The sequence below is a fragment of the Aquila chrysaetos genome, chromosome 19, assembly GCF_900496995.4.
Source record: "Aquila chrysaetos chrysaetos chromosome 19, bAquChr1.4, whole genome shotgun sequence".
Classification (NCBI taxonomy): domain Eukaryota; kingdom Metazoa; phylum Chordata; class Aves; order Accipitriformes; family Accipitridae; genus Aquila; species Aquila chrysaetos.
Window position 1 is genome coordinate 11,397,788 of NC_044022.1, and position 22,807 is coordinate 11,420,594.

The 22,807-nt window shown below is 37.4% G+C and overlaps 1 protein-coding gene across 11 annotated transcripts in view; it reads right to left on the reverse strand.

The window, feature by feature from the left end:
* Nucleotides 1-22,807, reverse strand: part of GRIA4 (glutamate ionotropic receptor AMPA type subunit 4) — a 239,553-nt gene that overhangs the window by 100,063 nt on the left and 116,683 nt on the right. The gene's annotated exons all lie outside the window — the stretch shown is intronic.

Sequence of the window (22,807 nt, forward strand, 5' to 3'; positions counted from 1 at the left end):
TGAAGAAGAGCTTGTGACATATCTTAGGACAGCCTGCAAGTCTAGTCTTGACTTGCTCAACCAATTCCTGAAGTAGGAAGCATGTATTATTCCATCTTTTATCTAGAATAAACGGTGAATATGTTTAAAGCAATGAAGATTGCACACCTCAGATCCAGAGTTAATTTTTAAGAAAGACCAAAAGGACAGATATGTTTGTCAATAACATACTGATACAAATGATACAATTCAGAGAAGGTCCCCCTGTCTAGAATCACAACGCAAAATATTGTGGCTTTTTACTCGTTATCTGGCTGAATTTTCCCCACTAGCTTTAAATGAAAGATTTCAACTCTTGAAAACTATCCTTAGTGATGCGGCTACACAGTGGTGCCTCCTTTCTCTCTTCAACAAGAGGATCCCATGCCTGACTGCAGTGACCTCCAGCTGTCATTTTAATGTACTTGAAGATGCCACTGCATGACATTTTCCCTGTAAAAAAGCACTGTCAGACATTCACACAGATTCAAGAGGAATCTTTGTAAGTTACATTTCAGAAAGAGTACTTTTGAGTGTGCTGTTGATAACTAATTATCAGAAGACCTACAAACCCACCAAAACCCGAGTTTGCCTCCAAGTAAAATAGAAGTAGACAATAGTTTTATCAGAATATGAAGATTTTATGACACATGAAAAACTAATTCTTTTGCAAATCTAGGAGTAGCTGGCTCCTATGACATTTTCAGTCCTTGAAATATTAACTTAAAATCTGTATCTTCTTATCATTATGACACTATGCACCCGCATTCTGAAATGAACATTTATTAATTTTTTTCTCCAATTCAGATGACATATTTAGGATAAAAATACAAACAATTATAATGAATACACAAAATGCATAACACATTTTATCGTATGAGACATTTATTTTATGAAACAGTATTTTATCTTAGGAAATGAATTCAACTACTTGATGTGTTAAGTATTAAAATATTTCTGTACTCAGCATATATTTTTAACCCAATGACTGTTATTTTTTTCAAAGAGCTACATAGATTTCCTGCTAATTGCTGCATAATTATTCTGCTTTTCCTGTTGCTATATTCGATCTCCTTTTTGCCTGTAATTATCTCTGCAAATCATGATGAGATTCTTTCCCAAACATTGTATTTCTTGCTTCATTTCCTATTCATTTCCATATATAGACATACATTACAACTACTCCAGTGTTACAGGGGTTCCTGCTTCATTTGCACTGTAACTTTGACTTGATCTTTGCTACAAAGGCAGTCAACATTTACTTAATTCAGCTTCCTGACACAAATTAACATTTTCTTTGATTCTGAATGAATGGTGTTTGAAACAGCAATTGACATCCCCTCATTCCCTTCTTATTTCGCTTGGACAACTTTACTAAGATGTGTTTTGATCAAACTGGGAATTTATCCCACCATAAAGCATGACAAATATCAGAAAAACACATAGAAAAGCTTTTCTTCTACCTTGGATCAAGGTTTCCCTTGCCACATTTCACTAGCTACTGCCTTTATTTAGGCATTTGAAAATTCTGTAGCTTCTTGTCAGTAGCTGGCACTCAGATGTGGGTTTTCATGTTAGCATGTCTTTTACATATAGCATAACACAGCTAAATGGTAGTAACTGGATATGGTGCAACATCTCCATCAGAAGAGTTCAGAATCCCTGTGCAAGTAATCAGTGGCATAGTCATCTCCTCAGTGTGCAGGAGCAATTTTTAATAGAACAGACTGACAAAGGTGGAGTTTCTGCAGAATGAATAAAGGCATTCACAGGCTCAGTTGGCATAAAAATTAGACATGCTGAGGAGAATGATTATTTGTCCAAAATAATTGGCTACAGCTGACAGGGAAAAAAATTAGTTATATGTAGTGCTGCAAACATTTTATAAGGCAAAAAACCTGAAACTAACCTGGGGTAATTCTCAGAAACTGAGTGCAGCATCTCTATTTAGACAAAGTTCTTAAACTTCAGAAAGATGTTTGCCCAAGTAAAGACAGCAGACATGGATCTTACAGCTGTCATCTAAAAGGTATTTATTTTCTGGTTATCTGCTGTTTATCCTCAGTTATGCTACAGATAGATGAATGATTCATTTTCTTGAATACATTCTCTCCCATGTATTGTGGAATACTATTTGTTGCGTAAAAACAAACTAAAAAAACCCAGGCTAACTCATATCGGCTGAGCTACACAATCAATGTTTCTCAAAACAACATTATTTAAACAAATGTTTAGGACTATGCCAATAAATAAAAGTAAGGTAAGTTCTCACAAATGTATATAGTAACCCTTCTTCATCAACTAATTCAACCTTGAAATGCAGATAACTCATTTATCAGAAAACACAAATTATTGTGCACAATCATAACTGGTTGAAGCCTGGAAGTCTGTATCAACAAGCTTCTGGTCCCTCCCAGAGTTCGTTTTGGTTTTTTTTTTTTTTCAAATTAGCGAATCTATGAACAACATAAAACACCAATACAATTGCCTGGAAACACAGATTAAGTCCTTCCCAAATGCATGGATGCTATATGCAAGAATGCCTTCTTTTTCCTCTTTTGGGACTAGGATTCTCAGGAATTTTCCTCAATTGACTTGGGATAAGAAGCCTGACAACTGCTTTTTGTATATCATTGCTCCAATGTAGATACTATTGACAACTGCTTAAGGGCCAGTAATAGTAATTCCAACTCAATATACTGGAACCAAACCAGAGACAGGGAAAGTCTGCAAAGTTTTTATTTTCTTGATCCCTTCTCTCCTTGCTTTTCTGTTCTCTGGTCAGGTGGAATTGTGATGATCTAGCATACTGTTATTTTTTTTCCAAAAAGATACCACACAGTCATCATGTTGGGAGAAACCCCCCCCCCCCCGAAACATGAAAATGAAGAGTTACTCTATTCATTTCCTGTAAAAGCAGAGCTGGAGATGCCTACTGCAGAAAATCTACATATTGGGGTTGATACTACAGCTAAGTACATTACAAACAAAAATTCAAGATTTTTTTTAACCCTGCTTCCCTCATTCCACACTCCATAGGCATTTTTCCATTGCAAAATGCATCAGCCACACAAAACCAATGCTAGATGTGCACCTGGCCTTATATATGTTTACAGAGAGATTAGTACTTCTTCAGAGAGACTTAGGTATCTTCTGGAGGCTGAACTGTGTAGAACATTTGAGCAATTTTGGTATTTAATAACACACTAAAAGTGCAGGGGTTTGGGAGTCTACGATTCCTCCTAGTCACTGCAACATTGCTGTAATGGGAGTCTGTACACAGCCACCCTCCATCCAAGTAGCTGAAATCATGAGTAATCTTTGTGATTTTAAAAGTTCAGTGGCCTTTCAGTTTTTTTTATTTGTCTTCTGTACCAGCTAGGCTTTCCCCTAGCCAATTTTGTTTCAGCAGTCAATGACTTAATTTCATTTATTTCCATTTAAATGAAAAGTAAAATCTGATATCTAAATCTCTTCAGTGTGTTCAGAATAAACTAAAGAGATAGAGGAGCATTTTCTTGACTTATTTTTCTGCTGGAATGCATATGGTTGGCTTGTTTCCTTTTCTTTTTTTCCTTTTTTTCCTTTTTCTTCTTGCTTGCTTGCTTGATTGCTTGCTTTCACCAGAGATATTTCAGTGCTCAATTACAGTGTTATAATTAAATTTCAATAACTTTCATCTTCCAGCAGCCTTTTCATTCTGGGAAACTGTTTCCCCTGCCCCTCTAAGCGCATGCAGTCATTCCTGATGGTCTTGCCAGGAGACAGATAGCAAAGTGGCTGTTTGCTCTAAACAATAGCACCTCCAGTAATAATTCTTATTTTGGAACTATTGTGCACAAGATAACTTATTATTCATTTTCTATGATGAAGAGGATGCAATATTTACACATTATTACTGTATTTGACTCTGGCTAGCAGACTGACAATACTGAATGACCCAAGTTAACAGGTTAATACACTTGGAAACAGCATATGCAATATATTTTTTATGGCCCCAGGAGCAGAAAACATCTGATGAACATGGGTCTTTTCCAAAGATGGGCATCATATGCTGCACGTAACTGAAATGCAAATTCTTTTTCTTCTCTTTCTGCACCAATTAACTTTCAAATAGGAATTGATCCCATTCCCAAGATTAGCTATGATCCCAAAAGCCACAGACACTGAAATGCTGGAGCTATTTTAGGAAAGCTACTTCCATCTATTGGAATTCGTATTAGGATCAGTAGAAGAAATAAATTTGTTATAAACCCAACATACAACAGAAGTGAAGAATAAATGATCAAATCATTTGGTATGGATAAGACAATATATTTGACATTTAGGATTGGATTCATGTCACTTAACTCTAGCTGTCTATAAAGTAGTTGTCTAAGTTAATCATCCAAGCTTTCAAAGGAAAGACATATATCCCATAAAAAAGCATTTTTTTTGTCTTAGATATCTATCTCAGAGGTGCTTTTCTCTTTCTGCAATGAATACTGAAGGAGTCTAGACATGAAGCTTAGTGAAAATACCTACCATTTATCTAGCCAAATCTTGGCGACATTAATCCAGACACTACAGTGATGAAAACCATATAAGAAATTCACATTATGAGTGATGCATGATTATACATTCAACCAATAACTACAAACACTTGAACTTAAGTGTATTTTAGTTTTCCTCATTATGATTAATACCTTGTTATTAACATATGGTTTTGTTTTAAATTTTTGGTCAGTATACAGCTTCCAGGACTCAAACACAACCAGTAAAATTTATAAGCTCTAACCTTTGACATATGGTAACTCATTTGCATGCCCATTTTTCTCTGCATTTGGAGTTGGAGCCAGAATATTCAACAAAAAGTACACACAAACTGGTCAATTTAGATGACAGAGTGTAAGCTAGAACTACAGGTGTGTTCTGAGTCTTTCTTGGGTCTAATTCACAGAAATGACATGTAGATTGGAAAATAAGACAGGGAGCTTAAGAAATAATTCCATCTATTCCTCTCTATCCCTCCATCCCTCAAGACAGATGAATTATATTTAAATCATTCTAGACACATATCTTTGTCCTTAAAAATCTCTAAAGAGGATTCTGTAACTTCCTAGGTAATATATTCATTGCTTAATTATCCTTACCATTAGGAGATGTTTCCTAAAGTCTAACCTAAGTCTCCCCTGCCACAATTTAAAGACACTCATTCTTGTCCTACCTCTAGTAGACCTGGAGAAGAGTTTGTTCCCTTCTTCTTCAAAGCAATCCTTTATATAACTAAAGACTGCTGTTTAATTTCTTTTCTGTCTGCACTTCTCTTGCTGGAACATGATCTTTCAGGTTTTCCTTGTGGAACATGTTTTAGTCTAGATTCTGACAATTTTCCTTGCTTTCCTCTGGATGTGTTGCAATTGACCCAAGTTTCTCCCGAAGTGCATTGGTGAAAATGTCATGTATTTTTAAAATGTATTCCAAAGTACACACAGTCCTTTCAATTTTTTATCATCTGCAAGTTTAACAAATGTATTCTATATTTCTTCATCCAAGTCATTAACAAAGATACTGGGAAAAACTGCAACCGGAATAGATCACTACTTAATACCTCCTTATTTGACAGTGAACCTCATATACTTCTGAGTTCAAGTGTGTGACCAGTGTTTTACATATCTTCTAGAAATTTCATCAAGACAGAATTTTTTTAGCTCATTTAGCAAAATTTCATGCAAACTCTGTAAAAAATCCTACTAGAATGAGACACCTATTTTTTTTCCCCAATGTCTACGAAGCCCATTACTTTGTAATAGAAGTAAATTTGCTTTATCTCACATGATTTGTTCCTGAAAAATCAATGTTTGGATTTACTTAGCTTTGAAAATTCTATGTATTTTCAAATATATCTGTTATGATGTAGGTTGTGAATTAAGTCACCTATATTACCAATGAACAGGATAATTTTCATAGAATCATAGAACAGTTTGGGTTGGAAGGGACCTTTAAAGGTCATCTAGTCCAACCCCCCTGCAATGAGCAGGGACATTTTCAACTAGATCAGGTTGCTCAGAGCCCCGTCCAACCTGGCCTTGACTGTTTCCAGGGACAGGGCATCTACCACCTCTCTGGGCAAGCTGTTCCAGTGTTTTACCACCCTCATCGTAAAAAATTTCTTCCTTCTATCTGGTCTAAATCTATCCTCTTTTAGTTTAAAACCATTACCCCTTGTCCTATCGCAGCAGGCCTTACTAAAAAGTCTGTCCCCAATTTTATTACAGATGGTTCTCAAACAAAACTGAGGAAATAATGGATCCAGTTTAGCCATCTCCTCTATCACTATTTTGCTTCAAAGACTGCAGAATATTTGATGATAAAGGAAATTACCAGACTTGTGAGACACCTCCAAACCAAGTTCTAGCAGTGGTTTACGGTCAGACTTTCTGTTCTTCTCTCCCTTAATGCTGTAGAGACTGCTACCTGTGCAACTTCATCTGCAGTATTTAATAATCCTCCTTTCCTGAGGAGGACATAAAGCTACAAGAAAATCCTGTCAATATATTGCAACCATCACCTTTTTTAAATTAAAAAAAAAGTCTTAACTGGAACAATGACGTGTAGGTTATGTGCTTTCAGTGAGCGTATGGGAGGAGGTTTGGCTTACTCCACAACGGGAATTCATGATCAAAGTTTCAGGCTATGTTATATGCCTCTCTGTGTGCATAGAGATGAATACCGTCAAGCATACTTACAGATACACACCAAAAGTACATTTATGCACCTTGTTAGCATTTTATATTTTCTTTGCATTTATTTGTCTGTTATTTAGCTAGGCCAAAGGGTTCAGCTAGAACTAGGTCAGTTGAGAAATCTTTGGCTCCTCTGAAGTTTAGAAGCAGCACTGAAGCCACATTCTTAGCAAATTTTAGTGAATTCTCACTACAGAACTTTGAATGCTAAATCAGAAACTGTATGTAATTACAGTATTATCAGAACCTCACAAACTATTACCTTAAAACCCCACAAATCTTAAAAAGCCACTGAGTGGAAAAAAAGAAGAAAAAGAAAAGCAGGTGCTAGGGTTACTCTCTGTCAGACCAGCATTTTAAAGTAACTACAGAGGCTACATAGTCTCTCTGAATATTCAGTTATCTGATACGTCATCTTGGGTCTATCATTAGGGCTGATGTGTACCAGTATTTTAAAAAAAGGAGAGAAAACAGGAAAAAGTGAACTTATTTTGGAAGAAAATACAGTATGGTCAAATATTTAACTTACTACCTTTTTTATTTGTTCCTATTATTACTATTAATTTGATAAATATCCAACTTAGTTGTAAATATTCCTTGCTTTTATACATTATAGCTTAAACTCTTCATCTTTAGCGCAATGCCTTAAAGCCAAAATTCTTCATTTCACTAAAACCTATAGTCTGTAATGTTGATACTAATAAATTATCTTTCTTACACAATATCTTAACTGCTGCAAAGCTATTTTCCACAAATTGCTAGCTTCCCAACAACTTAACTCTCTAGTCTCAATTTAATAGGGTTTTGTTTGGCCTGTGATGTTATACAATTGTACATAGACCTTTGTTGAAATAACATCCAAAAGAACCATGTCAAAGAATATTAAGACTGCAAGCTAAAGCACTCAAGAGCTGGTATATCTTAAAATTAGCAGTACCCTAATGCATTTTAATTAACGTATTATGGTGCTGTCTTTAATTATATTGTCACATACTATTTTTCCCCACAAGGCATCTGCCTCAGTCTGTGCATAAGATACCTGTGCCCTAGGACACAACTGACTGTGGGTACTAAATGAGGATCCTGATGTCAGCACTTCTGCCTCCCTTCTATAAGGACTGGTTAGAAAACTAGTTTTTTACTATAAAATATCTGACAATCTCTACCTATCAGCATTAATGCAGTGTTGTTTCTAACACATATATGAGAGAAAAATGCAAGAACAATCTTCAGACTGAAACAACAGGCATTCACACTAAGAAGCATTCATTTTAAGAGAGTCGCAACCTTAATTCTATCTCTGTGCACGTGTGGCCATGTCCATATTTATTGGTGGCTACACAGCAGATAATTCATAAGACCTTACTCCTTCTACAAGTTCTACTTGTAGATTCCAGGCACATTATTTCTGATTTTACATTTCAGTTGTGTTAAGATCTTTCTGAAATCTATATTCTCAAGCACTTTTCAGAAAAATGTAACATGTCCTGGGAAGAGAGGCTTTAAAATTTCAATGCTATAATATGGTTACCTTTTGATTGAAACAAGTCTGAAGTAAGTCTTCCTATTTCTTTTAAACTGATACACAGACCACAAATTTATTAAAAGTTGATTGCCTCCTGTGGTGATGCAGCCCCCCTCTCCGGGCCCCGTTGCGACGTCAGGACCAGCCACCACTGTGTTCTTGTGCAGTGAGTTGGGACAATCTGGTACTTTCTTATCCTGACTACGGTACAGTGAGTTAGGATAATTAGGCACTCCCTAACCCTACCTGAAACTCCTGTTGCCTGGAACCATACCTGAAACTCCTGCTGCTTGGATCATGGCCCACCTTGCAGCGTGCCAGAATTGCCTGACAAGAATTATGGCCAGAATGGAAAGACATCGACCAAAGTCAATCATTTTGCGATCCTATAAATAGTGATCCTGAGTGAGACCCTTTGAGCTCTCTGAGATCACAGCAGGCTGTGAGCCAGTATCTCACCCTGAGCTGGGATGCCTCTCAGGGTAGATTTTGCGAGGATTTTAAGTAGTAAGGTTTTGCAAGGACTTTTAAGGGTAGTTTCACGAGGATTTCCAAGATCATCTACTGATAGATGCCGATGAAGAAGATGCAGTCAAAGATCATCTGATGATAAATGCTGACGAAGGATAATAGTGAGTAATTCACTACAATTTGATTTCACAAGGATTTAAAGATCATTTGGTACCAATAATTTACTACAATTGGCCAAGAGAGAAAAATCTCTATTATAGGTTAACCTCTGTATCTCTGTGTGTGTTTGTGTGTCTGTGCAATTTGATTTACGAAACTTTGTAGTACTGATACCAACCTTCATTAGATCGCTCTGATTAAGTATTGTTAAAATCATATAGCCCAATCTTGTGATTTACTGTAATACTGTTAATAAATCTTAAATTGCTGCTACCTCAAAGTTGTATAGGATCCATAATCACTCATTCCCTGACAAATTGGCATAGTAATTTAGCAGGAGATTTTCCTTACCCTTTGTATACCTTCTATTAGGCATAATCTGTTGTCCAAGTCTGAGACTAACTCTGGATCCAGCCACACCTAGACTCCTCTCTGAGATGGAGTTTAGAAAGCAAGGGGGTCCATTCTGAACCTTGTGACTCAACAGGAGGCTTTCCTTACCCTTGTATTAATTCCATTAGACATAAACTGTTGACCAAGTCTGGGACTAAGATTGGATCTAGCCACACCTAAGCTCCCTCAGGAGTTTAGAAAGCAAGGGGGTCCACTCTAAACCTCGTGACTCAACAGGTCTCCCTTACCCTTTTCTATCTCCAGTCTCTGTGTGAATCATTCTAAATCTATTCTAACTCATTTCTCCTTTGTATTTTTCTTCCATGTAGTAAAAGTGAACCTTGCTATCAAACTTTGTTACATTGCACTTTTTACAAATTCACATTAAAATCACCTTTTGCTAATACCTTTGACAGTGATTCTTTAAGTGATCTAAACCACTTCATTTGTGACACCTCCCCCCACCAGCAAACAGCTAACAATTTGGAGATAAGCCTAAAGATCTATGATTTTCTTCCAGTTCCTAAAACTAACTCACTGCTCTTCTGATATAGACTAGAATTAAGATGTCATTCTTTCTTTTTGGACTGGAGCAACAATTTGGTAAACATCTGAAGATTTCATATAGTGGCTTTTATTGAAGTGTAATGACAGTGATCATCTCCCCTGCACTGGTGAGGCCGCACCTCGAATACTGTGTTCAGTTTTGGGCCTCTCACTACAAGAAAGACATTGAGGTGCTGGAGTGTGTCCAGAGAAGGGCAACGAAGCTGGTGAAGGGCCTGGAGCACAAGTCTTATGAGGAGCGGCTGAGGGAACTGGGGTCGTTTAGTCTGGCGAAAAGGAGGCTAAGGGGAGACCTTATCGCTCTCTACAACTACCTGAAAGGAGGTTGTAGCGAGGTGAGGATCTCCCAAGTATCAAGTGATAGGGCAAGAGGAAACAGCCTGAAGTTGCACCAGGGGAGGTTTAGATTGGAGATTGGGAAAAATTTCTTCACTGAAAGGGTTGTCAAGCACTGGAGCAGGCTGCCCTGGGAAGTAGGGGAGTCACCATTCCTGGAGGTACTTAAAAGACGTGTAGACATGGTGCTTACCTGTCTTACCAGGTGCACCATGACATGGTTTAGTAGGATTTGGCACTGTTAGGTTTACAGTTGGACTCGATGATCTTAAAGGTCTTTTCCAACCTAAATGATTCTATGATGCTATGATCTATGACATTGAATAATCTTGCACCTCCCAGGCACTTCATCTGAGGGACTGCAAGTATCGCTTCCAACTAAATCCTGACAATGGCTTGGAATCTGAGTTTCTTAAAAAGAACAAAATCCTACAAGAAGAAAAAGGTGAGAAAACATTTTAGTAAGTTCTTCTAAATGCTCCAAGACATTACAAGCATACATATATATGTACATACAAGTAAATACTTATATATGTATAGATGTAAATACTTTATATGAATCTGTGCAAAACAGCATGCAAAGGAAGTGACAGAATTTTAAAAGGAGACAAATGAACAAATAGAGATTGTTTCAGCTCCTTCTACTCTCTTCTCCCCCCTCCTCTGAAAAGAACTGATGGGGCAAAAGGCACTTAACAACCTTGCCTCATTTCAGTGTCTTCAGAAATATTGTTATCAGAGTCATAGATATGCAGAAGTGATCTTTTCCAGTGATGCTAGGAGTTAAGACAGCTAATGTAACATCTAGATACTTGAATAGAGAAACAGGGAAGAGGAAGTCTAGAATTATATGATCTTCATACAGGACACTGGACTACTCTTACATGACTAAATCTCTTTTTAGTGTCCACATTTAAAACATTAATGCTAAAATATTTGACAGAGTTCAAAGAAGCAAATCAGAATGATTTGAGGCCAGTATATAAAACATGCCTTGGAGTAAGAGACTTACAGGAGAATTTATCTCAACTGAAAGTTCAGTGGCTAAGTCTGAGCTAGTTACTCCAGTCTCCTTCTGCAGGCAGTGGAGGGAAACAGACACCCTCTGAAGGCAATTCATAAAACCTCTTATCTTCTATCTATCTCATATATTTTCAGGGGAGAAGAAATTCCCCCATGTTTAAAATGAAAAATCCCAATATTATTATTTCTCAGGTTCAATGCCATGAACACTATTAACATAGTATTGTGCATATGTAAAAAAGCAGGACTAAAAGCAGCCTGCAATATTAGCAAAGTATCTGTTTGCTACTCACATGTCTCTTAAATTAAGTTCTTCTATTTTGCATCTACATGAAGATACAACTTTTCATTTAAGTAGAATTAAAAGTTAGGTTACTTTTACGCTTCTCTTGTGGAGGATGGGCAGCTACACATAGGTTTCCTTTGATTATTCTGGTGAAGGGATTTGCATACAATTACAGAGACAATTTCAGTTCCTAGCAGGAACAAACACAGGATGAAGTAAGTACTCACCATATGATTAGACTAATTTATTACGTCCCACTGAGGTAAGCTATATTCCTAGAAGTAATCATAAACTCATGTTCAAAGCTCTGGTAGAATGAATATATTTAACAATTCAAATTAAATTTCAGCTGTAGGAGCTGACATTTAGTGGGAAATAGGGAAATGGGCAAGGTATAATGAAAAGATAACAGGTAAAAGAATACAGACATTAAAAGCTGTGACTGGCCTGTCTGAAAACAGGCCAGGACAGAAAATTGTGATAAAATCCTGGCAAGTTTCTCATATTAAATATATGTTGATCTGGACTTTGGCTAGTTTTAACTGACCTTGGCATTAATGTCTGAAAATGAACACAGTGACCAGTCAGTAACTGCTCCATAAAAGTTAAGTGCCTGTGACGTTTCATTATACAATGGCACTTGCACTGACCATTTTGAAAGCAAATGGTCTTAAGAACTTTGTTCATTTTAGAGCTGGGTATTTTTCTTCCCCTGAACAGCTGTTTATTCACAGAAAAGTGCACTCTGGTGACATCCCAAGTCTTAATGAACATGAGTGAGTTTTTCTGGATAGGATTGGCCAGAAGAAAAAATGACAAAGGTTTCAAAAAAGTGGAAACAGCATCTACAACAAATGGACATTTCTTAAATATTTCCATTTAGGGCATCTCCATGAATAGAAACAAAAGGCACAATTTGGTATCCGCATACCTGTTACCCAGGAGAGCAGTGGTACCAAGATACCCTCTCCCCCCTCAAGAAGCAAGGGACTCTGCATGTGTCACTGGATGCCCCTGAGTCCACTGTGTCATGATCATTAGGACTGAGAGTGTCCTGGGTGGTTTAGTCGTCATCTCTCCATCTGGAGCAGCTCCACTGCATAAAAACAATGCTAAAATATTCACCAAGGCAGAGAAAGACAGAGAAAATTACTCTGCAGCATGGTATAAAGAATATTTATCAGAGAGGTGGGAAACTTTTATTGCAGTCTTTTCTTTAGTGGCTAAGTAGTTTATAAAAGAATATCCAAAAAAACTGCAGAGGATGTGGGAATTGGCTGCAAAAACTTAAGGAGGTGAAAAATAAAACACAGAGCGACTTTCTGTATCTGAGAGGAATGAGAAGTGAAAACCCAGTAATTGCTCAATAGATATAAAATGCTTTAGAAGTCCTAGAACATATGTTTGGTATTTTAGACTGTAACTTAAGATGAAAATAAAATAGTAAATAGGGTCTGATTTTAGTTGTACTAGTGTAAAACCAGAAAAATCTCACTGTTACCAAATTTTTTGAGGTTCCCACTGCTGTACTTGGAAATTAAAATCTATTTCTGAAAAAGCTATAGGAGATGATAATCCATCTAAGTATACAATATTATTTAATTTATCTTGAATTTTCTTGCAGACTGCTGCCTGGAACAACTCTTTCTATGCTTATTGCTCTAAAAACTACTGTGAAAAAAACTGCTGCCCACTAATACTTCTTTATATGTTTTGGTTTCTGCTTCCACTGCTCTTTTCAGTGTGACTGACAAGATATTATTTCATAATAGAGCATCTTAAACACTGTAAATTACCTCAACTGTCTCATTTTCCTCAACAGACACAATGTAGATTTGAATTTTCCAGTCTGCTTAAGGCAGTGATGTCCAGCCTTTTCAACTTGAGGGCTGAAACACTATTCCAAAAAGGTCAATGGGCCATAATTTGTACTTGAGGGCATTTTATCTGGAAGAGAGTGGAAGGGAGCAGCCACCACACTCAGCTCCTTTGCTGGAGATCCTTAAGTGTCTCCAGGAGACTAGGCTACAGCCGTAAAACTGCATATAATTCCTAAGCACATCGTGTTTTGCTTGTGTTATTGAAGTTATGCCTCCTGGCACCCCAGAGGAACGCTCACACGGCAGCTTTGGGCTGTGACTCCAGGCTGGGATGTACGCAGTACAATCTCCCAAGGTATGAGAGACAGGGTGACCTCATTCCTCTTACCAAAGTTACCTGCTAAATCAGGTTCCAAATCATTGAGCCAGATCTCAGGCTAATTAATTACAAATAAACAAACACCACCATTACAGAAATTGGACATTTGCCTATGTCTCTTATAAGATGGTTTCATGAGAGACAATTTGCACAGATATAAGCAGCAGCAGGATTTTCCCTGCTGAGGTGTTAACATTGGAGATGATACGAGGACAACAATCTCAATATTTACACGCTGCAGGACGTTTACACCAAACGACCTTGTGAGAAGTTGTACATAGACCTTGCTGCAGTTGGAAGGAGGGTGTGCATTTGCAAAGCACTCATGGGTGGTGTTTCCCCCCACAGATACTTCTGTCCCGGGGCCCGGCTGCCTTCGTGGGCTGGAGCTACTCTGAAGCACCATGTTGTAATTGTCTCCCAAGGTTGCTCGTGACAGACACAAAGAAGAGATTCTTCCTTAATATACCAAAGCAGACATAAAACATTTATTCATGGAAGAATACTCTACAAGATACCAGTTTTACTTACATTTAGCATTCTATTGATAATGGCATCTTGACTTGTTTATCACTGAATGAACACTTAAGAAACCTTCGTGGCTTAATTTAAGAATGTATTTGTGCAAGAAAGAGTTGTAATTACTTTATAGATATTTCTTTAAGGTTTTATCTCTGTCTAAAAATATTAATATTCACTATTTAGCTTTCATTTGCATGGTAGTTTAAATGAACAAGTACTTTTTCAGCAGAAGAGTCTGGTGGTAATTCATTTTCATGATTAAAAAGGTTATTCTGATCCTGAGACAACCATCATGAAATATGAGATAGGCCTGTACAATACACCCTATGACAGAGAATGTGGATAAAATTTTAGGCACCCTGCTAGGAATAATTGTTTGTATTTACATAAATAATGTGCTCAAAGGCCTCATTGTCCTAGGTACCGTACAAAGATTGTATGCAGAAAAAGTATATAAAAAAAAAGACTTTGGAAACCAAATAGACTCACAGGTAGGGCCAGCTGTTTATTCCTACTTTTATTGTTAATTAGGTCAACAAGACATTTCAAAAGCATTTTTCATACTTATGTCTGAAAATAAAACAACTTGCTTTCACATGGATATTCAGTAATTCATTTAAAAATATGATGATCAAAAATATACAATACAATAGAAATTAGGCATATATTTGAATATAATTTTTATTTTAATTTATATTAATATTTGTTTCTTTTAAAATGTACTTAGGAGTAAATGATTTAGCTAATTTACTTGGCATTTTCCTTTCTGTCATTCTTCTGCAACATTACAGATGAGTCACTACACAGTCCATATTCAAAGTTGCATTTTCACAGAATAAGAACTAAAGAAATACTATAAATACTGCTTTTTTTTTAGGATTACTTAAAAAAGATGAGACAAATCTTGTTGCATAACTCATAAAATACTCATATTGACTTTAGTTGGAACTAAAGAGGAGAAGAAATTGGTCCAGTATTTGAAATCTGATGTAACTAAAATTTGAGAGCATTTAATTCCAAACCCCATCTAATATATTCACTGGATTTTAAGTGTACAACAACCAATTCTGTGCCAGGTGAAAATGTAATTGACAAAAAGAAGTTAAAGTAAAAGCTAACAAAGAACCAGATAGGAAAATGAGACCCCCAGTATGCAGGTAAAAACTTTACAGCTGGAAGGAAGGCAGGCAGGAAGGGAACCCTTCTGTGTAGGACTAGTACTAAACTGCAGTCCTGTCACAAAGCATATTAAATGCTATAGGTGAATTTGGGTAATAAACATCACAAATCACAGTCTGGACCAGAACTGATGTTTTGTCCTTATGTTAAATCTTGTATTGATATACTTTTTCCCAGAAATAGATTTTTTTCATTTTTTAGACTGAACGTTCACCTCTTCTCTGCAACTTTCTCTTGTATATCTTTCATATACACTCAGTTTCACAACTTCAGGATGGTCACAACATGTGTGGCACAGTTTTGGCACAAAAGTATGGTTTAAAAAGCTACTGCATATGTTTTATAATCATTTCCAAAAGATATGAAAGGACAGATTTTTATTTTTAAATTACATGCCTTATTTGTAAACTGAACACTTAAAACATGACCAAATATATCTACCATAGATTAAGCATAGGTTTTCCTCTTTAGAATTCATGACATTTTTGACAGTTCGTTGTCAGCATGCCAGTATGTCAATATTAGCTATTTCCTGGCAGAGGAGAACTACGCAGGTGAAGTGTATGACATATTCAATGGACTGCAACAGCAAAAGCCCTTTTCCACCCTGGAATGATCTCAGTCATTTAATATCCAAGGTAGTCAATATCTGGGTAGGAAAGAAACTTTAAAAAAACCCCTACCAAGCTGACAAACACTACAAAACATTTACCAGGGAGATGTTAGAATTTATTAAGGATAACTTGCAGCAAACTGACATTTCAACACTCAGTTTGAATAGCAACTTTCTTTGTTGGTACAGTAACTTGCTCCAGGCACGCTCCAGGCTTGCATGTCTACTGCAACCCACAAGGAATTGAACTTGTGGTCTCATGCCACTCAAAACTGGTACCAGAAAAGGTCCTGATGCTGCAAGACAGTACTCAAATCTGAAAGCTACACTGTTCTTTAAATAACTCTTCATATCTTATTGCACATTCTTACCTAAAAGCCACACTTCTCCATTACACTGTGTCTTTGGCACTCCAAAGGTTTTCTGTCCTGCAGATTTATTACAATTAAAGTTTTACAAAGTCAGCTACAGATATCCTGCCCTGATGCATTTAAGATGTATGATTAAAATGTGGTAAAATACCTAACATTCCTATGTTAAGAAGGCCTGTGCCAATGCCTACATCATTGTTGGGAACTTCCATTTACATCCTGGAAAGGCTCCTGGGAATCTGCTTTTGTATGGTAACCCTAATAATAGCAGACACATCCAAATGCTATTTCCCATAAATGTCAAAGGCCAAATTCCACAACAATATAACTTGCAGTACAACCTACATGTATGGGATAAACTTAAAAAGTATGACTTATAAAAAATGAACTTACAAGGTACTGTCAGTCACTTGGGATACCCAAATACACTTAAAAAATTAAATTTTGTACTACATTGGCACTCTGTGGGTTTGAAAAATGTCTGGATTTGCCAACAAAGTGGAAAAGAAAATTTAGCAAGAAACAAGGCATTCGAAAGAGCAAGAGATAAAGTGGGCACATCCTATAAATAAGCATCGTGGGATTTTTCTTGATATTGCTCCTTTTGTCTTTTCAGGATTTGCAAGCTATCTTCACGTTGGACTCTCCCTGAAGACAAAATCCAAGCAGCATCAGAGTACTTCGTTTTATTTACAGGGATTTATAGACACCTCAGTGAAATTACAGGAATCCTGATCCATAGACTTATAATTACATCTGATTATCTGTTTTATGGTGCTATTTTTTTAATTTAAATTTTCTTTTCAACAAAAACAAAGACTTAAGCCACAAATGTAATGTATTCACATCAAAAGGTAAAAATTATGTGGAAAGTGCCCAGTAGATTGAGAAATAACCCTACATTCTATTTCTGTACAATAGGGTTAAAGACACTCAAGATAACATTCAGTAATCTCTTCCTCATTTTTCAGAAAACAGAGTGCCACGCTACTCCAACTGTCTAGCCACTCCAAGAATTATCTAAAGACTGAAGTAATCAAGTTCAAAGGTACTGATGATAATCATATAGAAACTGTGACTGCTCCTTGTTATGTGGCACAGGTATATTACCTTGAGGTAAAACCTCCTCCAATTCTCTAGACAGTTATTATTGTTGTTCTTGCCCACACTCAAATATGCTGAATTATGAAAAGTGAACTAAACCTTTTTATGCTATTTAGTCCCACCTCATCTCTAACAATTCAACAGAGAATTTCATCTGCTGCTTTTGCTTGCAATCTGATAAACACAGAGGGCTTGTTTCTGGCATCAGTAAGCAGCTCAGCCCAGTCCTGTGACCCAAACCTTCCTGGATGCCTGCTGCATCCTCTCCCTAATTTCCCCACAAGCAGGCCTTTGTGCCCCCTCACTGTTCCACTAGGATATGTGGATCCTGTGCACACTATGGATGAAAAAATGTGAACGTAAAAGCAGATTTTTTTTTTTTTGTATGCATAGTCCCAATGAAACCCAAAGTACGTACAGTAATCTATTGGGGGAATTCAGTCAATTATATGGCAATCCAGGTAAAATACACAGTCAGCGAGGTAGAAAATGCTTTTCAAAGGGGCTTTTGCTGATTAACAGTTTATTTTTTTATTCAAGAGGCTGGCACGTTTTGCTGGTCAAAACCTGAGGGTTTTTTAATCTGACAAGTTAAACATAACACCCCAGAGGAATAGCAAGAGAAGAAAAGGTCTTCCTGAAAATATTGGTTAGGTATCAGGGATGGGGTGAAATCCAAAGGGAAATGAATTCATTTCCTAAAAGCCCTGTCAAAGACTGGTGTATCTAATAAAGGAGCAGAGTCACTTGACCCCAGCAGGCAGAAGCACTCTCCTCCAGACAGTGAGATACAATAAGAAACAGAGGGGCAAACTGTATGAAAGGGTCAGGTGACTCCTTCTCAGAAACTTACTTTTTCTTGGCAAGTACATAAAATTCTGACAGTTCTTGGTTTTTATCTTCTCAGCAGCCTGATCCTTCTTTTACCTTAGTGGTCTTTCTAGACAGACAATATTACTGACCCTCAGTTTACAAAATTAAATCCCAGATGTTCATGGAGAATTTGAACAGGATCACTTTGTATTTATCTTGGACTCTTCTTGGACTATTCAGATAATGTTGATTTTTCCTTAATGACATTGACATTTGCAAAAGTAAGACAATACAAAGCCTAGGACTGGAGATAAAAGTTTGGTAATTGTAAAACAGCAAAAGTTCCTATTTTGTACTATCAGTTTTATGAAATTTATTGATTGGTTATTGATAATCGTTGATTTATACTCTATAGTCTTTTCAAAGCATTCTATAGTATTGATCATTACTATAGGTTTGAAGCTAAAAAGTGGGTTTGATCCGCCCCCTAAATTACCACTATTAATTTACAAATTACCAAACATCTCTGTCCCCTATCTATATACTGCTGGATACGATATCTTCCCCAAAATGGTATATACGCCATTTTTAAAAGTTGATACAGAAACACTATACTAGGAAGCACATGATACTAGAAGAACACACACTTCCTTTTTCAAACACTAAAAGCAAAATTCATTCCCTGACAAAACACCTGCACAAAATCTAATCATAAGACAAGAATCATCAATTTACCTTTTAAAAGTATTTAACAGTCTTTTCTCCATAAAGCTCACTCAGTGGCTGTTCCACAACCTTCTTCCATTTTTGCTTAATAATCTTCTGATTTCCAATATAAATTCACGAACTTTTTTTTTGCCATTTCTACATTGCTTTGCATTTGAATCAACACTGTCCTTTAGCTTAAATAGTTCCACTTCCTCCATTACTTTTACTCTTCTAATATATTTATGAAAAACAATCACTTCACATTTACAGAAGAGCCTTTTCACTCTCCTCTCATGACACAGGCTGTGCATAGTGATGATCAACCTAGCAGATCTTCTCAGAATCCCTTTCTTGAAGAGAAGCCACAGGAATTGCATGGTTAGAAATCTTGTGCACCGCTATGTAGCTTTAAGTTTTTCATATAACCCATGCTCCAAATCAAAAAAACTTTATTTATCTTGATTAGCATTATTTACATGAACACCAACAATCTTCTTTTCAAAGCACAAACTATTTATTCATTGTAAGTTTGGGAAGAAATACAAAACCATTAAGAAGTGTTAAGAAATGCATAAGCTATTTAAGATAACTGAGCATGAAATCTCATGAGATAATTGTATCCTACAGCACTCTGAATCAACAGTGGTAGCCAAGTAAATTCAGTTCTCCAGAGGTATGATTATCTCATGAGGACTACATTCCCCTGAGACTTGTCTCAGTGCTGTTTGAAAAATCTCTAATATGTAAAAAACCCCTGATAGTTAAAGAAGAAGAAAGATGAAATATGGAGCTCAGAAAGCAGAACAGTAGTTTCCAATGAATCAATGAACATCATAAGTTACACCCAGTAATCTGTCACTCTTTAAAATGTTTAGTAATAATGACAAGTGGATAAAAAAAATCCATTTAGACAGCATTTTTGGTGGGGGTAGGGAAAGGCACGACTCATGCACGAGAAATACATCCACGTGCCTGTCAGGTCTTCAGTATTGCTTTTTAAGAAACCATTATGATACCTACTGTAAACATTTAAGATGAAGAAATTCCATTTTCCCCCTCTTATTAATGTATACAGACTATGCATTTCACTATACTATTTCTGCCCCTTGTCCACACCACAGATCTCCATCTTATTTAGGGACTGAAACTGCTAAGATTTCATGCAGGCTCAAAATAAACCTACTATTGCCAAATAGCTTACTCCTCCATTCATTTTGAGAAAAAACAACAAAAGGCATGGAAAGGAGAGTACAATGTAAGAACAATTATTTAAAAGAGACTTAAAAAGGAAAATGTGCACATTTGTAAATTAAGAGGTTAATTAAAACACAGGAAAATATTTTAATGGGCTTAATACAAACTACTCCAGTCTTTCTAAAACAGTCCTCTGGGGAAGAAGAATGAAAACAATAATGCTTATAATACACCATCTCATTACCTGTACTTAATGTGTCCCTTTCTGTGTCTCCCAAATTCTAAAATGCTCAAAAAGGTAAAAAACACATGGACTTCTTTAAGGCCTTTGATACAGCCCACCCCAACATTCTTATGTCTAAATTGGAGAGAGGTGGATTTGATGGATGAACTGTTAGACGGATAAGGAATTGGCTGGATGGCTGCATCTAAAGATTTACAGTCAATGGCTGAATGTCCAGATGGAAACCAGTAATGAGTGATGTCCCTCAAGAGTCCATGCTGGGACCAAGACTATTTAATATATTTACTAATGACATAGACAGTGGGATTGAGTGCATCCTCAGCAAGTTTGCAGGTGACACTGAGCAGAGTGGTGCAGTTGATTTGCTAGATCAATAGGATGCCATTCAGAGGAACCTTGACAGGCTTGAGAAGTGAGCCCATGTAAACCTCACGAAGCTAAACAAGGTCAAGTGCAAGGTCCTGCACCTGGGTGAGGGCAATCCCAGTATCAATACAGAGTGGGTGATGAATGGATTGAGAGCAGCCCTGCGGAGAAGGACTTGGGGGTACTGGTGGAGGAAAAATTGGACATGACTTGGCAATGAGCATTTGCAGCCCAGAAAGCCAACCATATCCTGGGTTGCATCAAAAGAAGTGTGGCCAGCAGGTCGAGGGAGGTGATTCTGCCCCTCTACTTTCTGCTCTCCTGAGACTTCACCTGGAGTATGTACCCTGCTCTGGGGTCCCCAGTACAAGAAAGATACAGACCTGTTAGAGTGGGTCCAGAGGAGTGCCATGAAAATGCTCAGAGGGCTGGAACAGAGTCAGAGGCTGAGAGCTGGGTTTGTTAAGCCTCGACAAGAGAAGACTCTGGGGACCTTACTGCAGCCTTTCAATATATAAAGGGGGCTTACATGAAAGATGCAGAGAGACTTTTTACCGGGGCCTGTAGTGGCAGGACAAAGGGCAACAGTTTTAAACTGAAAGAGGGTAGATTTAGATTGGACACAAGGAAGAAATTCTTTACGATGAGGGTGGTGAGACACTGGAACAGGTTGCCTAGAGAAGTTGTGGATGCCCCATCATTGGAAATGTTCAAGGCCAGGCTGGATGGGGCTTTGAGCAACCTGATCTAGTGAAAGATGTCCCTGCCCATGGCAGCGCGGTTGGACTAGACAATCTTTACAGGTCCTTTCCAACCCAAACTATTCCGTGATTCTATGAAAATGTGTTCAAATTATAGGCAACAAGACCCACTAGGGAGTAAGTAATACTTATTTCTCAAAAGGACCTCCTAGAATGTAAAGACCAGAACCACAAAATATCAGAAAATCCTACAGAAAACAATGGGAATTATGCATTTAAGTGCTTTTGCAGACCTGGTCTTTCATGCTGACCTAAATCACCCATACATTTTTCCTAGTGGGAAGCTGTTTTTGCGGGAAGACCCTTTGGGGGAATTACATTGAAAATGTCTTCAACCTCCATATCCTAGGGCATCCCAGATCCTTGTCTGTGTGCTCCATGCCTCCATTCATCAACATTCAGAAGTACTGATGAAGTTAAAGCTAGATATTTGCTTATGACTAGAGTTCATGTGGGACCTTGGCCTTTAGCTCATCTCTGGTACTGTTATGAAGAATTTTGTGCATTTTTGTTGTTGTCACAGTCACAGAATCATAAAATAATTTTGGCTGGAAGTGACCTCTGGAAGCCATCTGATTTCATTTCCTGCTCAAAGCAGGGCCAATTACAGCATGTTGCTCAAGGCAAGTCTAGTTGAACTCTGAACATCTGAATTTTGATGGAGATTCTAGGAACTCTCTAGGCAACCTATTCTAGTGCTTCACCAATTTCACTGTGAAGAATTTTTCCCAATATCAAACCATAAACTCCATTGCTGCAGCTTTTGAACACTGCCTCCTCTCCTTTTGCTGAGAACCGTAAGGAAGTCTGTCTCCTTTTACACCCTCCCATCAGGCAGTTGAAGACTGCAGTAAGATCATCCTGGAGCCTTCTCTTCTTAAGGCTGAGAAAACCCAGTACATTGCTAACTCATGTTCAACTCATCAGGACCTCAGATCCTTTTCTGCAAAGCTGCTTTCTATCCCATCAGCCTCCAGGGCTTACTGTTGAGGTTATTCTGTCCCAGGTGCAATGCCTGCATTTGTGTTTGTTGAACTTTATTTCTGACCATCATATCAGTCATTTCTCCCAGTTTGGCATCATCTGCAAACCTGCTAGGGCATGCACTTTGTCACAGTGTTCAAGTCATTAATAGAGTTGATAGAGATTATTTATTTCCTTATTGACCCCTAAGGCACACCACCAATACCTGGCTGCAAATGGGGTTTTGTACAGCTAATCACAACCCTT